At 43.5% G+C, this 15,051-nt stretch overlaps 1 protein-coding gene and 1 pseudogene across 6 annotated transcripts in view; one reads left to right on the forward strand and one right to left on the reverse strand.

Annotated features, from left to right (window-relative positions):
* Window positions 1-15,051, forward strand: part of SEPTIN11 (septin 11) — an 87,383-nt gene that overhangs the window by 20,714 nt on the left and 51,618 nt on the right. The gene's annotated exons all lie outside the window — the stretch shown is intronic.
* On the reverse strand, window positions 850-1,111 carry LOC129087327 (40S ribosomal protein S27-like; annotated as a pseudogene).

Consider the following 15,051-nt stretch of genomic DNA (forward strand, 5'->3'; position numbering starts at 1 on the left):
AAATAATAGTGTGAGAAGTGGTTATTCAAAGATGTCTGCATCTTGTGGAAGTGAAGATATAAGGGGAAGACAAAGTATTTACATTTTAGAAGTTTATATATGATATCTATATGTATGTCTTATATGAACATACTTAAATGACTAGCAGAATTGACATGGAATTGATAAATACATTTTAAATATTATCTATTTTGAAATTACTTAATGTTGGTAAGACTACACCAGGGGCTTTCTATAATCTGAGTTGAAACTGTAACCGACCGATAATAATATATACTATCCTCACTTTACAACTCAAGATAAATAGACTTAGAAGAAACCTGTCCCAGAGTCATTCAGCTCAAAAGTAGCAAAGCTGAAACTTTTACTCCTGACTGACTTGTAGCCAATGGTTATGATACTATTCTACACTGCTTTATAGTTTGGATTAATTACAGAGATTTTTTTCAAGTCTATTACTTAAGATACTGGTATTTACATATTAAATTTTAAAACGGCACTATCAGTTCATGAGGACCTGTCTGAGGTGCATGCTGGTGAAAGGTGGCACCCATTATTTTTGAAATTTAAGTCATTATATTCATTGTTGTGGAACAGAATGTTATAGTGGGTGTTTTAGCTAAATACTTCTTAACTATGATCTTTGAATCCTGGCTGGGTGTAGCACAACACTTAGCGGATATGCCAAGACTTTTATGAGCTTCTTACAAGGCTAGTATTTGCTTGGGAAATTGGGGAAAAGAAAACTACCTTGAAATGGACACAAGTTGCGGGCTATGCAGTGACACACTGCTCATCTTTCTTTTTACTTTTTTAATCCAAAATGTGTTTATTGGGATGGCTCCCTGCTCATCTTGATTTAGGGTGCTTTTGGAGCTGCTTCCTTCTGAAAGTGTGTCCTTCTGGAAGCCTTGCAATTCCTCCTGTGGGCAGACGGGATGGTGGAGCAGCCAGCACACAAAACGACTGCTTGCGCAAAGACGGTGGTGGTCTTCTAGCATCTTGGGCATTTCCCACCCATGAAGTCGGAATTGCGGCTCTGCTTCGGGTGCCTCTTGTGTTTCCTCTTCTCTTCTGGAGAGGGATGGAGGAGATTCTTGGCGAGAGGCATGTTGTTGTGGGGTCGTTATAGATTCGGAATGAGCCTGTGAGCGTCTGGGTATAAAATGTTAAGTGGTTGTCACAGTGACTATTTCTGTCCAGCTTCACCTGGTTCTTTAAAAAAATAGGCCTTTTATCCATGGCCGGTGTGGCTCACTGGGTTGAATGTCAGCCTGCGAACTGAAAGGTCGTTGGTTCGATCCTCAGTCAGAGCACAGTCCTGGGCTGCAGGCCAGGTCCCTGTTTGGGGACGCGCGAGACCTACGATCTCTCACACGCTGCTCTTTCTCTTCCTCTCTTTCTCCCTCCCTTCCCTCCTCTTTAAAAGTAAATACATAAAATCTTTTAAAAAATAGGCCTTTTAAAATGTAAAAGGAAAATTACTTTTCTGAAGTAATTCTAAAGTAGTGGCCAATTGCTCCCCAAGGTTCAATAACCTCTATGTGGTTATGCTCTCCAACTTACTATGATTATAGCGAGATTGGACATTTTTTCATATGATTATTGGCCATTTGTATTTTTTTCCTCTGTAAATAACCTACTCATATCCCTGCTTTCCCTCTTCTACCCCCCAATTGGACTATTTCTTTCTAGCTTGTACAGAAATAATTTTCACCCCGCCCGCCATGTAGCATTACTTTTGTTTCTGGTATCTTGTTATGGAGACGTTTTAAATGTGCCATCTTCTTTTTGGTTGGTGTCTCTTTTTAAAAAGTAGTTCATTCTTTACTGAAGTTCATGTAGTTGTTTTACAAGTGGTTTGTCATTTGCTTACTGATTTAGTGGAGACAAGAATGTAGCGACTGTTAAGAAACAGAGTCCATTGCTCCTGTGGGAGGAGGTGTCCTGACTAATAAATTTTGAAACAACTCAAAGTGGAGACCGAAAGGGAAGAGCTCGCAACCCAGGACGTGAAAAGGAACAGTGCTCAAACATCTAGTCCTTTAGAGAGAGACCAGCATTTAATTCTTTGTGATCTGAAGAAACATTTATTTATAAGATAATTAACACCTAACTTGTAATTAGCATTTGAGTACACGCTGTGCTAGATGGAAGACAAACAAGGGAGCCCTTGAATTAGCAATAGGGCCTTTAATAGAGTTAGAAGTTGATTGTTTTGGGCGAGAGACCCCATTTTAAGCGATCCCATTTTAACTCAGTTGGATTATCTCCAGGCTCATCAATCAAAGTAATCTTCTCTTATTGATAACAATAAGTAATATTGAACACTTACTCTACAGCAGGTACTGTACCTGAGTGCTTTATATGCATTATTTTGTCAATAAATTTATGAGTAGGTGCTCTTATTATGCTATTTTTACAGATAAGGAAACAGGTCTAGGAAGGTTAAATTACTTGCCCCAAGTCTCACAGATGGTAAGTAAATGGCACCAGGATTTGAATTCAGTTCTTTCTGAATGTGATTGTTCCACATTTTTGAAAATAAAAAGTATTTGTGACTTACGATGATTGTGAGTGATGATGAGTCCTTGAAGTCAGTAATTGTGCCCATTATGCATTAAAATGAGGCTCTGGGAAGCCTCTGAGGGCATGCCCTGAGTTACGTGCTCCTACTGGAAGTGAGACATTTCTACAAGACTTCACATTTGAAACTCTTAAAAAAAAACATCAAACCCCTTCCCTCCTGGGGTCGTTGCTTTTCCACTCTGGCTTTGCTTCCTTCTTCCAGCGTAAAGAACGAGTCAGTCTATCCTTCCGAGCTCTGGCCTTGCTCTCTAGGAGCCCTTCCCTCTGGCAGGTCGCAGGTTAGCCTGCATGTTGCTGTGGTGCAGGGCGTGGGCTGGACCCTGCCAGTGTGTGTACAGGAGACGTGTGTGAGGTGGCCGCACAGAGCACACATGAAGGAAGCAGCTGCTTGCTGATGCTCAGAGCACAGCCATCTCCCTACGGCTTCCGCGTCAACAGTGCGATCCCCAGCTCAGCAGGTAGTTTATCAGACCATCCCAAACATAACCTTCCACTTTAGTGAGCACATGACACATATCAGACAGGCAGGACAGAAACTAAAATTTGATTATATGGGAGAAATGCTGAGGTGAATCCCTGATAGAATTTCAGTGTTAAAGTAGGCTTAAATACCCAGCTTTTGTTCCTTAGCTGACCATGAGAACGTGTGCAAGTTTATAACTCTGTGACTTAATTTCTACATCTGTAAAAAGAGGATAATAATACCTGTCTTACCAGGTTGTGAGGATGTAAACTTTAATGCGTGTGAAACACTTAGAATGGTGCCTGGCACGTAAGAAGAACCGTATGAATGTTAGCTAGTTTTATAGATCTAAAGCAGTAAGCCGCTGTTTGCAGACTGGTGGCCCTGGCCCTAATTCAGGGTACCTCATGGACATCTTTATGCCCTTACCTCTGACAGGTTTGGTGAATTGTTATCACGGTTACCTGCCCTTCTAGATAAAGGTATTTCTGTGGTCTGTGAAGAAGCAGGGACTCTTGGAGCCTCAGGGATGCTGTGCCTGGCATTTGGTCTGTCCTTTTCCACCACGGCCACCTCCTTTTGATCATTCAGATGCAGTTCCCTCATTTAAACCAAAAGGATTCGGTTCTTGCTCTTTTAGTATCCATGGTGCTCATACGTCCTGCCACAGCGGTTGAAATCTGGACTAAAACATCCTGGATGTCCTGTGCTCACTCCTCCTCCTTCTTTTGCCTGCTGCCCTCTTCCTCTACGCAGTGACTCCTTAGCTACTTGTTGACTGTTTACAGCGCAGTAACTCATGGAAACACTTGTACTCTGCACCAGATGCTGTGGAGGCCAATGAACACCACTTGAGGTTCCTGTTGTTTGGGGTTTTCATAGATCTTCAAGAAGGAAGGACTTTTAAAGCAATCGTCTCACCCAGTGCTTTCATTTTACAGAGAAGGAAGCTGAGAACCCAGCAGAGTCAGTGACCTGCTTTTGGCCCACAAACTCAGAACGGGAGGCAAATCCCCTGACTCTTTACTTCTGAGATTGTATTTATTTATTTTTAGAGAGAGGGGAAGGGAGGGAGAAAGAGAAGGAGAGAAATGTCGATCTGTTACCTCTCACAAGTGCACCTGCCTGGACGAAACTCACAACCTGGGCATGTGCCCTGACCAAGAATCTAACCAGCGGCCTTTCGCTTTGTGAGGTGACTCCCAACCAACTGAGCCACACCGGTCAGGACTTCCCCAACTTTTGCTGTTACTACAAACCCAGGGACAGGACAACAGAGGCGTTCTAGATGGGTGGTTTGAACCCCCACATTCCCCTTCCAGTCTCTTATCTCGTTGTTTTAGGACCATGGTCACTAACTCGTGGTGATGAAAATCTTAACAATTTTGGAGCCGGGCTGCAGATGGAGTGAATCAAGCTTAACTTAGGACCTCAGTGCGGTTGGATATTTACAGTGAAATATCCCTTTTCACTTTTTCAAAAAAAAGGGAAACTCCTTTTGCAAACAGTGTGAGCCCTCGTAAAGCCCACGGAACACAGCATAGGTTGCTTGTGTGTGCACCCCTCCAGCCTGTGGACTGAAGAATAACCAACACCCTACAGACAACGCACAACCCCATCGGAACTCCCCCTCTGCCAACCCCAAGTGCTTCCCGTGACAGGGTCAGTTTGGGAGGTTTTTGGTTAGTCCACAAAGTACTTACCCATTCCTGTGGGTTTCGTTGTCACATGTCCACTTCTGTTATTGTTTTAAGTTTAAGAACATATTTTATCATGAATTCTTTAAGAAGAATAATCTCATTACATGTTAGCATAAGGAGTAGTTCTATGCAATAAAATAATAATGTTTCAAAACAAAACATTAGAGAAATATGCATTGTTTTACAATTTTGTGAATCTTTTTCATGTCTGACTTAATAGAAGACAGCTGGGTCTTCGGATCTGCTTCTCATTCACTCTGCTGCAATGTGTTGTTTTGGTGGAAGTACATGAGACAGAGCCAGCCTCACAGATACGTGGTTGGGAAAGCTTCCCGGGGAGGTCCTAGGGAACCTCTGACCACGCTGCAGCTCCTTTCCAGGAGCTCTCCGTCCTCTGTATCCCCATTCGTTTCCCTCTAGGAGGAGCACTGACTTTCTGAATAGATGGCATGGAGGAGGAAGTGGGTACTTCTGTTATTTTGAGATCAGGACTCTGTGTGCTAAACGTGGTACGTAAGGTAACACTTTAAAGAAAAACAACCTAATGATTTAAAGCAACTTAAGGCTGGTCTTTGCTCTGGTGGGGGGCGTGAGGGAGAGGGATGCCATCAGGCAGGGTGCTCTGGGGCTTCAGAGCTTTTGCTAGAGTTCTGTTCATTGGGCTGGGTGTTTGGGATGTGGGTGTTCTGTTTTTGTTTTTGTTTTACAGGGCAAGGACATGTGATAGACACCTAGTTAAAGAGCTCTGGGTTCTCGTACTGGGGGAAACTGTGAGTCTGCTTTTTTCCCCCCTCATCCAATCATGTCTGCTTTTTTAATTTGGAGCTCTTGGGTCTTTCTAGGTCTAAAAAATACCTGTTTGGGTACATACGTTTTTACTATATCCATCGCAGTCATTTTTCACTTCCTGTACTTTCGTCAACATAGAATCTACGGCTTGCGATTCTCTCATTGTTGTACGAATAAACAAAATTGGAGACTTTCAAGTTCAAATGTGGAGCTAGAATCACGAGTTCTCGGTGCGGGAATGGTCTGGGGACAGTGACCTCCTGGCCCTCTAAGCCGTCCCTGTCACAGTGATCCAGGCCCTTAAGGGCTGGTCGGTTGTTTTGCTTTCTGCTAGATAATAGGCTGGTTTTGTTGTCTTAAAACTATACTAAGTAGTGCTTCTCAGACAGAGTAACCCATTATTTGACTTGCATTTGGACCTGTTCCCCTGTCTGTTGTGTCTTCTCACTTGGCTTAAGTTATTTTATACTTTGGTTTTGATGACTGAATACTTCTAGTGCAGTTGAAGCCTGATAGGCACCCTAATGTGGGCTCTGGCAACTTCTCTTCTCTTACTCCATTGTGAGTAATAGAATCCTATGATTTAAGAACCAGAGATTGTTGATGTACCTTTTCTCCACAAGCCCTCTCCCCTCATCTGTGTTATAGATGGTAAAACTGAAGCCCAGAGAAATGATAATGCCTGTCATTTAAAGCAGAAATAGGGTAGGAAGTCCTGGAGGATGTTTATTCATGGACTGTAAAGGCTGAAGGAGCCTTGCATATGAGTGTGTGCTTATTGGCTTTAAGGGGGATTAGTCCAGCTACACAATAATGTGGAATGAAGTGGAGGGAAGAGTACAATATTCTAAAAGGAAAACATTTGGTGGGAGAGAAATCTAGACCATAAGAAAAAGCTCGAGAAAGCAATGATCAATTTTTATTAGAGGAGGAGAAAATGGTATTAAATAATATGTGACTTTAAATTTATGGAAGTTTGATTTTTAGAATGATTCGCCACTTGTTGGCACTTAGAGAAATATTATTGCCCAAAGACCTGACACCCGGATATGTTTCCCATCTGGCTGAGTGAACTATTTGTAATTTCCTCATGGACTGTTAGAACATAAGAAAAACAGGTATTTTGTGTTGGTGCCACAATGGCTGATGGTTTGAACATTTGTCCCAAATTTCAAGCCACAGAGAAGTACATGTAAAGGAATGTGAGTGCAATTAAAATGCCTTCAGAGATGGGAGTCTAAGTAAATATTACATTAAGTGGAACAACATAAGTGAAATTGCCAGCAAATGCCTTGCTCAGGGTAGGCTTTAGAATCCTGAATGTTAGTTCCACTGAGGATGAAAATATTACTAGCTTTAAAAAGTTTATTTTTTAATATTGGCTCAGAAAAAGTAGCTAATAGTGTTCTATCAGCAAATCAACAGATACTTACTTTTTATTTAGTCTAAACTTAAATACCTAGGTGATAAACCTCTTTAGCCTTCTCCTCTAAATAAGATGAGAGAATGACTTTGGAGATGTTCTCTCATCCCAGAAAACTTTTTAGAATAATTAAGTTGATCAAAATGGCTTGCTAGTTCTTTGTGCATGGTGGTAGGTAGGGGTACAGAAAATAACTTCTTTCTCTCCAGCCCATGCTATTGAGTTTTGGGGTTTGTTTGCAGGGAGAGGGCACAGTCGTGTGTGGATTTGCTCCTCAGAGGTCTGTGAGAAGCAGAGGACGCAGCGCGTTCCTGATGTGGTAGTCCTGTGGTTTTAAGCAGTCAGGACTACTAACTGCACCCTGTCTTTATCTCTGATGCGTTTTCTTTGCATCCTCTGTGTGAGCTATGGTTGATTTTTCTCTGCAACTGATTTCTATAGCTTTGCTAGAGTAAATAAGAAAGGAGGCTTGCTAATCTTTGGGTTTTCCATGAGAAGGCGAGAGGCTGCTGTAGGCTACTCAACTTTAATCTGTAATCTGTAGGTTAGATTTGTTCCTTCTGTGTGAGAAATACAAGAAAGCCACTGTGGCAGTTGGTGGTGGAAATGCATCTCTTCCCAGATTCTCTTCCCTCTTGCTTTCTGCATTCCCCACTGCCCTCAGCATCCTCTTTCCTTCCCTTCGTGCCCCTACATGGTGGCTAGGGCCTGCGTGCAGGGCAGAGCTACCTCTCCAGCTATTTCTGACCCTGGGAGACGGTGACCCCTGCAGTGTAACACACTCGCGTGTGGTGTCCCCTGGTGACCAACACACACCTATCACTCTGTGGTTTCTAAAAGGTTGACTCGAAGTAGTTTTCCCAGGCTCTCAGGCCATTCTGATATCGTGGCAAGGGCTTTGAAGGCAGCCCGCCTGGCTTTGAACCACACTTACTCTCTCTGTGACCCTCGGCAGCTCCATTTCCAAGCTTCAGTCGCCTTGAACTATAAAATGGGGATAATGACAGCACATACCTCAGAGGGGGTGGTGAGAGATAAGCGAGTTCAGTGCTGAGTACCCAGGGTGGTGCCTGGAATGAATTAGCATGCACAGACACATAGTCATTTACAGCTTAATGGCAGGTGCGTTCTGAGAAATGCATTGCTAGGGGATTTCGTCGTTGTGTGAACATCATAGGGTTCACTTAGACAAATTTAGAGAGTATAGCCTACAATACACCTAGACTATATGGTATAGCCTAGTGCTCTGTAGAGGACAAAAAATAATTTTCCCTCTATCCTTCTGGGTTCCTGTTGAGATATCCCTGTAATAAAAGATTAACAAGAGAGAAACAAAAGTTTAATAACATGCATACAAGGGAGAGACCCAGGAAAACTGAGGAATTCTTTAAACTAGCTGAAGCTGCCACCTTAAGTATCATCTTCAGCTGAAGACAAAAGGTGTAGGGGAAGACTCTTCACTCTGAGAAAACTGAGTCTGTATTCATGCATCCTAAACATACATGTGACACTGTGGTAAGTAGAGTTCAAAGTCAGATGAGTAAGATAGGGTTTGAGGAATAGAGTGAAGAAGTGATCTGGAGTCACTATAGTCAAGCTGCTAAATTACTGAAATCAAGTAGGTTGAGGTACGGGGAACCAGTTCTTTTAACGAGCTTGGGAATGTAAACTTTCGAACTTTTCATTCCCGCATCAATGCCTGGATGTCCATCAAACCTCCAGGTAACCCTCTGATTGCCCCCAGAAGGACCCACGTGTTCAGGCCACCTGGATCCAGCATCCTGACCGCCTGACCTCTGACCGATAACCTCCCTGGACCAATCCTAGAGCTAAGAATGCAGGACAGATTATTCTCGGGAATGTAATTTTTACTGTAAGAACTCTTAACTTTTCTTTCTTCTTCAGAACACTTCTGGGCTTTTGCCTAGTTGTGTTTCCCATTTGCAAACCCTAAGACTTATAAATCTTTATCATTTATTTCTAGCCAAAGCCTCCAGACTCTTTTTGAGTTCATTCGATAGTTTCCTGTCTTCGGAAATTGACGTTCTTCTGGGGGCCTGACTGAGTGTGCTCCTAGGTGCAGGGTGTGACAAGCGGCCCCAATACAGTGCATATTTGTAAAATCCAGAGCTGTGGTGTTTAATGGTAGGAAACAGGGAAGGTTTAATGAAGAAGACGGCATTTTGCTAGGAATTTTAGGAATGAGTAGGATTTGACAGGTGAAGTTGAGGCTGGCGGCATCCTCTCTGCAGAGGTGAGCGTTCTTGGAAGAGAATCAGTTTTCCAATTGTAGGTGAGGGTGGTAGTGGACTTGGAATCTGGCAGAACTGGTTCTAGTGCTGGCTCTGCCATTTCCTTAAGCTTTAGTTTCTTCATCTGTAAAATGGAGCCAGTAGTATCTGCTTCACAGGGTTATGAGGATTAAATGGCAGGATTTTTTAAAGGTGCAGGTACGGCGCTTGGCACAGAAGTGCCCAGTAAACTATTATTTATGTGATGGTTGTAGTGGAAAGAGGCAAGTATTGAAACGTTTGAAGGGCAGACCAAGTGGGGCAGGTCTTGAAGTATCTTGTTCTTTTTTTGCTAAACTGAATTTTGCACTGTGGCTTTGACACACGTGTTCAGTGATTGCTGTTTGGTCGATTGGTCAAGGTAACTGTTCGACCGCTCTCTTTTTATTTCTCTGGCTAAAGAAGTGGTAGAGCTTGTTCCTTCTTTTCCCTGCCCTGAGTATTTTAACCTTCCTTATTTCCGTACCCCAGGCAACTTTGAATTGATACTTTTAAAAGATACTTATTTACTTTCTACCTTGATCCCACAATATGAGGTGAAATATGAGGAACATTTGTTAGTGTTTTACTGTCCATGTGGAGTGAAACTTCACTGATTTCTCTGTCTATACTGTATATACCTGGTTTCACAGTGACTGCTTCTTGAATATTTCTGTAAACAAGCAGCCAGATGACTTGTGGCTGTTATAGTGTCTTCCGATTTATTAACATCTGGGCTAAGGGGTGTGTAGGAAGTCAGACCCAGCAGGAATCCCTGGGGATAGCTGCCAAGCCTTATTTCTTTACATTGGTGGTTGCAGTTGCCACATTGTACAAACCCCACTCCTGGTAATAACCAACCTAAGGATATGCAGTTGGTGCAATTGTGGCCAGAGGGGTTTAACTCTGTGTAGCCACGATTACAGTAAGATGTATGGCCTGGCCCCCTCTCTGTGGGAGGGGCTTGAGGTTTGGATTTTTCTCAAATCCAAATGGCCAAAGTTGCTCTTCTTGTTTTTCCCAATGCAATTATCATTTATATCCTTCTCCTGCCTTTCGTTTTTTACTATGTGAATAATAATTATTTTAATGGGCCTTTGGGCTTTGAAAGAGTTAAATGCAGCTACCTGGATCACTGCCGAAGACTTTGGCTAATTTTGTTCTTTCGTTCACCCTGGGTTTCATTTAGCTTTCTCAGTTTCTCCTTCCTACAGAATGCATGAATTACAAAGGATTTCTTGCCAAGCTATAATCTCTCAAGTTTTGATTTCAGCTTCCTGCTTCCCTGTAATCCTGCTGACAAAGGTTGTCAGAGACGTATTCCCATTCACATATCCCACAGCTCTTAATCTGTTAATCTAGGAGCATTGAGGGGGAACCGGACCCCATCTCAGTGAAAAGGCTGTGCTTTGTGGGAACAGCATGCATGAAAATGTAACCTCTGTTGCTTGTTGCACATATTTTATCATCTATTTTTGAGAGCTACTGGGATTTTATAACAGATTGTTGTATGTGGTGGAGGCTTCTCAGTGTCCTGCTTGGGCTCTACTTGATTATTCAGAAATACCACAATAGTAATGATAATGAAACCCCTCTTTGGGGGGGAGGGTGATGGAAGGGACTGTGGGAACATTCTTTTGAGACAGCATTTGAAGAGGTTTATGTGGCATTAGCTGATCTAAATAAGAAAGCTAGCATTTAAACTCATCCATCAGTAGGAAACATTTGAGAATAGAGGAAAATTGAAGGATAGTCTCCTGGATCTGCTTTCCTAAGCACACCGATATGTGTGAGACAACCCTCCTTACAGCTAGGTGGATGCTTCTGCGGTGTGCAGTTAATCCTCTGTAAAGCAGAAGTTGTCCATTCTGCTAATGGGAGCATTTGTTTTCTTAGAGGTTAATTGGTTCTATTTTTTTAGAAGAACAGAGTGAGGAAGAAATAAGAAAGCTTTAACTTGATTAGAATGGCAGACATTGTAGCCATAACTAATGGAGTCAGTCTGTTAGGGTCTTTGCAAGATATGCATTTTGTTCTTTTATGCTGTGAAGGAAGTTTGCATCAGATAGCTTACCATTTGGATCATAATCTGGGTTAAAACATTGGCTAAAAGGCAATTCTATATTCAAGATCCATTGGGCCGCTACAAAGATACGTTCGTAAGTGCACTGGGCAGTAGGAAACAGAAAACCCTTTCACGATGTGACTGCGCAGTGACTGTTCCCGGCTCCCTTCCTCACCCAGCCCTGGGACACCCAGTGACAGACCCGGGGCACGCTGACGTTCAGCTGTGCGTTGCTCATGTGTGCCATCGTCAGGTTTTGCTTTAAGGAATATTTCCAGTAAACTGAAATGTGAGCCAGTTTTAAAGTCTTATATCATCTATTCTTAATTATTCTTCAGTTTTCCCAGTTCATCGATGTCCGTGCCCTTAAGAGGTCAGAAGTTTAGACCTCTTTCTTTTCCTGCTGCCACCCTTGGCAGACTGTCCTCCTTCCTGCCCCCCATCCCCATTCCTCCTCTGCAACTGTCCAAACCCCTCTGACCGCAGCGTGACCTCGGCCAGGTCTGACTCCCCCTGAGGAAGCCTTACTCTTTTGCTCTGGTCCCTGTTGCCCTCCGTTGTCCCTCCCTGGTAACCTTGGTATTATATTTCATCATCAAGCATCTTGCATTGGTCTTCTGTTTTATCTCAGTGACATTTCTCCCTGAGAAGGGCTTACATTCCTTAAGACGCTTTTGCATTGCCTAAAATTCTTGTTCCACAGGAGATACCTAAATATTTGCAGTTTACTTTTCATTACTGGAAGGCTTCCTCCAAAGGGAAAGGGACTCTCTTAGCCGCCTTATCAAATTTGGTGCAAAATGGTGTGGAGATGCCTTGGTAACTTGAGAGATCTCAGTTACTATGCTTTTACTAATTTCAGCCTTTTTTTTCCCCTCTCAAAGTCTTAGTTGTGTTTTGTTTTGAGTTAGGGAAATGCAAATACTCATTATTCTATTCTATCCTTAAGTTACACAGGAGAATGTAGGAATGTTATAAGGCAAACTGTGTGGTGGGCAGAACACTAAGATGGCTCAAGGTCCCCGCCACCTGGCGTACGCGTCCCGCGTAACTCAGATTTGTGAATATCATGGGACAGTCCTTCCTTGTTCAGGCTTTGTTCTGGCACAGTTGACTTTAAGATACAATTATCTTGGCTGGATCTGACCTAATCAGTCCCTTAAAAGGAATAAGGTTCTTCCTAAAGAAGATTTGAAATGTGAGAGGGACACCAGGGGTTCTCTGTTGTTGCCATTGAAGATGAGGTGGCCATGTGGCCAGTAGCTGGGGGTGACGTTTTGGGGCTGAGGGCAGCCTCTGGCTGGCAGCCAGCAAGGAGAGAGACCTCAGTACTATAGGTGCAAGGAATTGAATTTGGCCAATAACCTGAATGAGCTGGGAAGGGGTCCTCCCCTCCCCACCCCCCAGAGCTTTCAGAGGAGAACTCAGCATGGCCTGCGGAACCAAGCGCTAATGAACAGGTGTTGTTCCAGCCACCAAGTTTGTGGTCATTTGTCACATGGCAATAGGGAAGTAGGACTTGCTCCAAATTTATGTAAATAGCCTCTATCCCATCCTGATTGTGTTTCATCCAGGGCTGAAATGAGGATGCGGTGCAACTCTCGTCTTAGGAAGGCTTGAGTACTTTCACCGTGATTGTTTAGTAATATTTGCCATCAAAGGCTATCAAATGTTAATTTGTGCATTTATTTCCTAAGAATGTCTTTACCGTGGCTTTGGTCACTTTTGGTGTAGTCCCTCAATTTTCAGGTGCTAGAAATGTACCCTGAACTCGGAGATATTCTAGATCAGCCTGGCTGAGGAGCAGAAGATGCCTTGGGAGGAGACAGTGGTCGGGTTGCGGCTGAGAGCAACATCCCTGGTGTTTTTGTTCATGGCCGCCTGAGCGCTGGTTTAGCTTTTTTCTTCTTCTTTCTCAGAGACTGTCATTACAAGGTCATAGCAGTAACTAAAAGCCCCTTCCATTTACAGAAAGGGACAGAAAGAAACAATACTTTTGAAAAAGGAAGTGGCTAATTTGTATCTGTTGATAGAAATGGTTGCATAGGGAAGGAAATGTCCCATCTATATTTCATTCTTTGGTGATTAATGCATTCAGTGAATAGAAATATATGAACTGAACCACAATATTTCTCAGATAGGAAGCAGTGAGAAATTGATGTGTGAATGCGAGGAGTCAGACTGTACATAAAAAAGTTGAGAACAAAACTTCCAACTGATGTAGGCCCCTTAATTATCTTTGACCTCCTATTCATCACTGTTTTTGAAAAAGCTTGTCTGAAAGATATACCACACTCTAAAGGCAGGGCAGACGGGACAAAAATGACTCAGATGGGCAACTGCAAGAATTTGGATGGTTTTTCTCCTCCGCAAGGTAGGTGACGTGTTTGAAATGGATGTGGGTTCCTTGGGAACCCACTGGGAAGCCGGGGGATTTTGAACTGATGAGGGGCCCTCCCCCATGGCTGCCTCATTCGCTCTTCCAGTAACGGGCTTCCTCGCCACCTCCGTGGGGCCGGGGTGTGAGCCGGCTGCTCATCTGCTCACGCCTTTCCAAACGCTCCTTGCCTGTCACATTGTTTCCCTCCCACCCCATCTCCTGAGCGCTGCAAAATTTGCAAGAGTCCTTGGAATGCACACGCACGCCTTGTCATTCCCAAACATGAGACTTTCTGCTGATCAGCACTTTGCAACAGGAGGCTGTTACAGGCATTAGTCACTTAGACTCAAAACAGAAAGACTGGTCTTTGGAAACATAAGAAAATGTCTTTTGTGTTGTTCTTTCTCAGCATCCGGTTAGATTTAACCTCTCAGTATTTACACTGACTTGTAGAAAAACATTTTGTCTGGAAGAAAAAAGTGCTCCCGCTTTTTACAATTTTTGGATTGCCCCTCTTGGTGTGGTTATTTACGGAAAGGCTGGTTCACTAATAACTCCAGCATCCCCCAGCCCAGCCTCTCCAGGACACAGAGCTGGGGCTCTGTCCACTGCAGATGCCCATTTCTGGGCACTCATTTTAAACAGCATTTGCCTATTGTTATGGGAGAAATCTCCTATCTGATGGGACGAAGGTGAATGTTGATCAGAGACAAACCTGCAAGTTTTTGGAGGAAGTGTGGACAGATGTTTCTGTGAAGGTGCGAGGTAGAGGAGACAGACAAAAGACAGAGCTGGAGGTGGAGTGGAAGAAGAATGAGAACTGAAGCAACACTGTATTTTCAGGCCTTTGGCATCAGGCTTCACCCCAGAGCCAATACGAATTCTTGTCTTTGAAGGCAGCCCAAGTGTAATGGAGAGAAGGGGGGACCCGGCACCAGGGCGCTGGCTGTTGGCCCTGGGTCTCTCTCTCTCTCTCTCTCTCTCTCTGGCCCAGTGCAGAGGGAAAACCAATCAGTTCCTGTACCTGCCCCCTTATCTTGAGAATGAGGAGATCAGAAAATAGGATTTCTGGGGAACATCACACCAGAACTTTGGGTGAGGTCTAATTGGGGGTAGTGTCAGGAAAAGAGGAAGAGCCAAGTTATGGGTTTCCAGGCTCAGAAATAGAAATCAGCTGGTAGACAGGATGCACTTAGGTCACTTAAGAGGGTTGGGTGGAAAAAGTCAACCAAAAACAAGTGTGATGGGCGGTTTTTACATCTGGGCACAGAGGAGAAAAAGCTGTTCTGGGCCAGATGTCGTCAAGAATGCTTCACTGTCCAATTCAGAGGATGGCGAAGGGTGTGAGATAATTGATTAGAACAGTGGCCTT

The sequence above is a fragment of the Pteronotus mesoamericanus genome, unplaced genomic scaffold (assembly GCF_021234165.1).
Source record: "Pteronotus mesoamericanus isolate MK-2021 breed Mesoamerican mustached bat unplaced genomic scaffold, CSHL_Meso_final contig_130, whole genome shotgun sequence".
NCBI classification, from domain to species: Eukaryota; Metazoa; Chordata; class Mammalia; order Chiroptera; family Mormoopidae; genus Pteronotus; species Pteronotus mesoamericanus.